Source organism: Solanum tuberosum, unplaced genomic scaffold (assembly GCF_000226075.1).
Source record: "Solanum tuberosum cultivar DM 1-3 516 R44 unplaced genomic scaffold, SolTub_3.0 scf00503, whole genome shotgun sequence".
Lineage (NCBI taxonomy): Eukaryota > Viridiplantae > Streptophyta > Magnoliopsida > Solanales > Solanaceae > Solanum > Solanum tuberosum.
In genome coordinates this window covers 179,002-184,559 of record NW_006239427.1, presented here as the reverse complement: position 1 = coordinate 184,559, position 5,558 = coordinate 179,002, and positions in this window count along the sequence as shown.

Sequence of the window (5,558 nt, the reverse complement as noted above, 5' to 3'; positions counted from 1 at the left end):
CCAATTATCCAAATTAGGGTTGTTTCCACCATAGAATCTATAACAAAACCCTCCCCTGTCAACATTCAACCATTCTTTTACGTTCTACGTATCAAAAAACGTATTCGGGGAGTGAAATCTTACCTTTAGCCTCAACAATGGTGAAAAACGAGTAGGAGTCGCCTGAGGTTCGTTCCTTAGCTCTAAAAAATCAAAAGGTGCAAAATAAGGTCGTTTAAAGGTTTATTTACGACTTTAAGTCACGTCGAACCCGCCACAACAGCCCTCACCCCGCTGCAGCGGCCCTGCCAGAGCGACACCAATCCCGCTAAAGCGGCTGGCACGGAACCAGTGAGCTATTTAAGGAATTCCAAGACCCCAATTTCACAACACACCTCTAACCAACGACGATCAGAAAATACCCTTTACGCTAAGATCAATTTTGGGAGTTCTACTCGCCCAAATTCAATTCTGTAAAGTCGTATGGGTTCTTTAACGAGTTATCTAACTACTCATGTAATCAAAATCATGAATGATTCACCCGATTGTTACCAGATTTACCTACACCTCAATGACTCCGATTTCGTCCAAATCTGGACAAGGTTTGGAAATCTCAAGTTACTACGAAAAAGTATTTTGTCCCCAATTCTTTCCCCATTGGCTTTTCCATACGACGGAAATCAGGTCGTTACAATAGATACCAATTTACCCATCACTCGTCTCCGAGTGATCAACTAGGAAAGACTGGCTAAAGTAAGGGTAAAGTAGTATCTGAACCGTCAAATTACTGGGGATACTTGTATTGCATGCCCTTCTTATCGAATCTCATTATCCCCTAAGGGTTTCATATCTCCAACCTCAAACCAACCAATTAAATACCTACACATCCTCCCTTACAATGCCTTAATGAAGTCATCTCAATACTCGAGTGATAAATATTATTGTATGTAACTTAACTACAACAAAAGTGATTCCCAACAACCACCAAATTTGATCGTACACACGTTGGCCACATGCTATCAAGGATCTTGACACAATCATCCGGACGAATCCTTTAACACTTAAGCATGATAAAATTCCAAGTCAATACTCGCTACAAATAGAAGTGAACCTAAACCAACCAACACACACTTATGATACTTAAACAATCGTAGTTCTTAAAAACATCTCCATCCCTCAACATAAATTCCCATGAGCTTAAGTTACATAAATTTCAATCTTTAGACATCAGATACTCCTTGAGGGAGGATATGTCCAAACATACAAACCACCTAACAACACTATAAAAATGCTAGATTTAGTAATTGTAGATTACCTATTAAGAACAATATAATTGGACCCAATGATCCCCACATTCAATCACACATAATCAATACATGACCTCGACGGCAAGATAAAATATTAGATTGTCGGACAACCATAAATACACATGGTAGCTCTTCTATAAATTCTCATAAGTAAGGTGGTACATGTAGAACCACTAAAATACTTTAACAACTCCAAGACCACACCAATTATGTAATTCGAAATAACCAAATCTTCCCACTCAACCAAGAGAACATCGCAGGATTTGGTACCCCTGATCTACCACTAGGGATCCACCCACAAAAGTGAAAACACACTAGAGCATTGTTAGTGAATCATACTCACAACACTAACAACCATCATAACCACTTCAACCACCTTTCTTACTGTAAACCAACACTTTTTAAATGGAAACCTTTCTTAGGTACTTAACAATCAATAGTAGTAAACTTATGACTCAACCCAGGTGTAAGTTTTTTCAAATGCTCAATACCTGATACAATTGATCATTCCTCACCTTGCAAATTCATACTTGACGAAATATATCACCACGAATGTGGACTTTCAATGAAAAATCTGAATTGTAAATTCAATCGTATTACACAATCCTCTTATCTATCAACATTAGCTTATACCTCGAAGATATTTATGAATTCATGGATCTTTGCTTATTATGGATCGCATCTCCATCGATCTCCTAATATCTTTCTCTAACAATTCAATCGTACTCACTACTACACTCAAAACAAAACAAAACACTTAACATCACACTCGAGCTAATGTTTGTACCCTCTTTTCTCACATCTTTTCCAATAGTTTTTAACCCATCTGATGGACCTATGACACTATTACCATAGCCACAATAAAACGAATGAAATCACGCATCTCTGAACCCAATTATCTACCCCTCTAAAGATATCTCTTTAGTCTTTGCAATCAAATAAAATATTCTTGCTCTCCCCTCTCTCTAAAGGTTGTACTACACTCCACTATATTTTCCTTCATTATAACTCTAGCTCTTTCAAATTCTATTCAAGTGGTGTCCCACCATATCTTAAAACATTCCATACAACCACGTTACTCACCAATTATTTAGAAGACCATGACCTTGGATACTCGCAAGTCGTAATTACTATACAAATTTCGCTTAACCACCAATCTCATTATATAGTTGCATCCCATCACAATCCATCACGAACTCATACCACCATTACACTAGGTTAGCCCTGGCTATTGCTACGAAGTCAACCTTTTCATCGATATGACACATCAAACTCAGGTATAACCATCAAATTCAAAGGGCTAACCCAATTTTATACACATTTACTTACTAAATTGTTCAATTACCTTCAACCAAATATACTCAATGGGACTTTATTTATCCATAAGCTTGTGATTTCGGTATCAATCCATTCATTTATGGCTTAAGATAAAATCACCAGTCCTCATACTACCCTCTTTCTCTTAACAAACAAGACAGAAGCACCCTACGCGGAAGCACTAGGAAAGATGAAACCTTTATCAAGAAGCCCTTGGATTTTAGCTTTAAGCTCTCTCAATTCTGACACCACCGTAATAGACTCAATAGAGGGAGATTCGACCTCAACATCTCGAATATGAGCTAATTATGCCAAACAATCCTACCCCACAAGTTTCCTAGCCCGAATGGAGGATATGATCTTAGCTAGGTTAGGCTTGTACACCCCTTCCCACTCTAATATTTCCCTATTGTGGATCTCTAGAGTTACTGACTTAGTATTACAATTAAGCTCGGTATAATAGTGGGACAACCAAGTCATGCCTAAGATTATATCAAGTCAGTCATATCTAGTATAACCAAATCAACCCAAATCTAAAAATTCATAACCACAACAGGACAACACGATACACATGGGTGACTATGACTGACTCTTCAACTGGGGTAGAAACATGGATGGGGGCATCAAGTATATCACAAACCACATCAAATCCCAAGGCAATTGAACTGACACATATGATTAAGTAAAACCCGGATCAAACAAAATAATAGCCATCCGGGCACAGACAAGAGTAGCTCTTGTGACCACTGCGTCACACCCTCAAACTCGGTCTTATCCGGAAAAACATAAAACTGAGCCATGTCCTCTTGACGGGCAACCTTCTTTCCTGGTTGCACTACTCCTTTACCTGCATTACCATTTTCCCGGCCTCCACGGCCTCGCTGATTTCCTCCTCATATGCCCAGGTTCTCCATAATTTTAACACACCTTATAGCTTATATTCGATTGCTAAACACTGAATTAGATCGCGGTGGTTAGTTCGGGTACAATTCGGGGTCCATAATTGTGACTAGGGAAAACATGAGAGATAGGGCAGAGGTTCTGTCTTGCCCTATCCCGCTCTGGCGGGAGGAATCCCGCACTGGAGGCCTTGCCTTGGCGGGAAAATCTCGCCCAAGCGGCCATAACGGAAACAGAATCCTACCGATAATTTTCTTAGGTTCTTTTCTTTCCCAATTTCCCCCAAAGGTTCCCATCTATAACACAAGCATTTTTATAGAAAAACCCTTTGGCTAGGACAATCATTGTCTACCCCCGGTCAACACAACTTTTCGGTAGTCGTCTCTTTACAAATTTTCATGTGAACTATTTGGCTTTAATTAGCTCCCGCTTTGAACATCATCAAATTGTGTGATTGTCTACAATTATGTATAGAGTATGGTTAGTTACTTTTTCAGATTATGCGATTAAGAGCATTATTTGGAAACTCGAAATCATGAGATGTTTGGCTTAACTTGTGTTGGCTCTTGCAAAGTTGCTTCTAATTGAGTTTTAAAATGTTCGTCTCCTCATCTTTGGGGCTGATTTAGCTTGAATAACATTCTCCATCTCTTTAGTTGCATTATAGCCATGTTGTTGGATTGATGCCTAAAAAATAAAAATAGTAATAATAAAATGTGTCTACTTACTAAAGTTGCTAATATATATATTTTTTACTCATGTTTTGAAGATGTCTAAATTTTATCACAAGTTCCTAGTGTTATCTTGTTGTTCATGTTCTTTAGTTAAATACTCCCTCAAGTCCCAATCTGCTTGTTTTAGTGCAGCTCCAAGCTTGTCCCATTAATTGTTAACCTTAGAAAAATTCTCTATATATATGAACAAATATATACTATTCCATAGCAATATTTCTTGGAATTTTGGCTCAAGATATACCTTTGTGTAGCTCTTGGTTTCTACATACGCCTTTAGTTTGATATTTATTTTTAAACTCATAGGTTACTTAAGTCCCCTTTTTCATGTTTCTTTAAGTGCCGACCTCTAGCTATGCTCCTTGGTTTGAGCTTTCTTTGTTACTTTCCTTCTAATATGTCTACTTGAATATTATCGAATTCGTTTTGTTCGTTATACCTCATTCAAGCATTGTTGCTTCCTGGATGCAATAACCTTGTCGTCTTCATTCTCTGATTTTACCACTAGTCTGATAAGTCGCGAAACTGCTATCCTGTCTTACTTCTTTAAGATTCTGCTTGCTTTGATGTTTGTCTTTTAAACTATTTGGCATCAGCTGGGTTTGAAATATTTGGATAAACTCGAATCTCTTAGTAATAAAAAATTGTTGCAATTTTTAGGCTTTTGAACCAGCTCCTGTCTATTTGTTTTCATCCTTGATATGCAACATGGTTCAATTTCCTACTTACCTGGCAACTTTTGGATTGAGATTTCCTTTCATTGATTTCCTCTTAGTTTCCATTAATGATCACTTGTTTGGTTTTCTTTTCTGTAGTAAGTTGTAGCTTTCCGTTAAAGTACTAAAGTATATATAGAATCAAGCACTTTGTTGGAACCTTTATGATATAATTCTATATAGATTTTGTTGAAATTGTTGTGATGCCTTGATTTAGCCTAGAGTTGGTTTTGGTTTGCTAGTTATCATTAGCGATTCTTGTGGTTTGTTCATTTTGTTTCATTTTATTTGAGTTCTCACTAATTTTAAGGAGCTGAAATTTGATCATGCTATGTTTATTTCTTTTCAACTACATTTATCCCAAAAGCTTCCCCTTTCCTCTTCATTTAGTATCCTTGGTTACTGGAAAGTGTAACGTTGCTTCATTTTAATTTGGAATGATGTCTTCTGCTTCACTCATAATTAAGTAATCTTGCTTTCAACTATTTTCGGTTCTTATTCCTTATAAGTTGTTGATAACCTCTACTTTTATTAGACTTTTGCCAGGCCTCCGGTTGATTTTCCTCCTAAGATGTGTTAGTTTGTACCCTTAATTGATTGTGATTTGG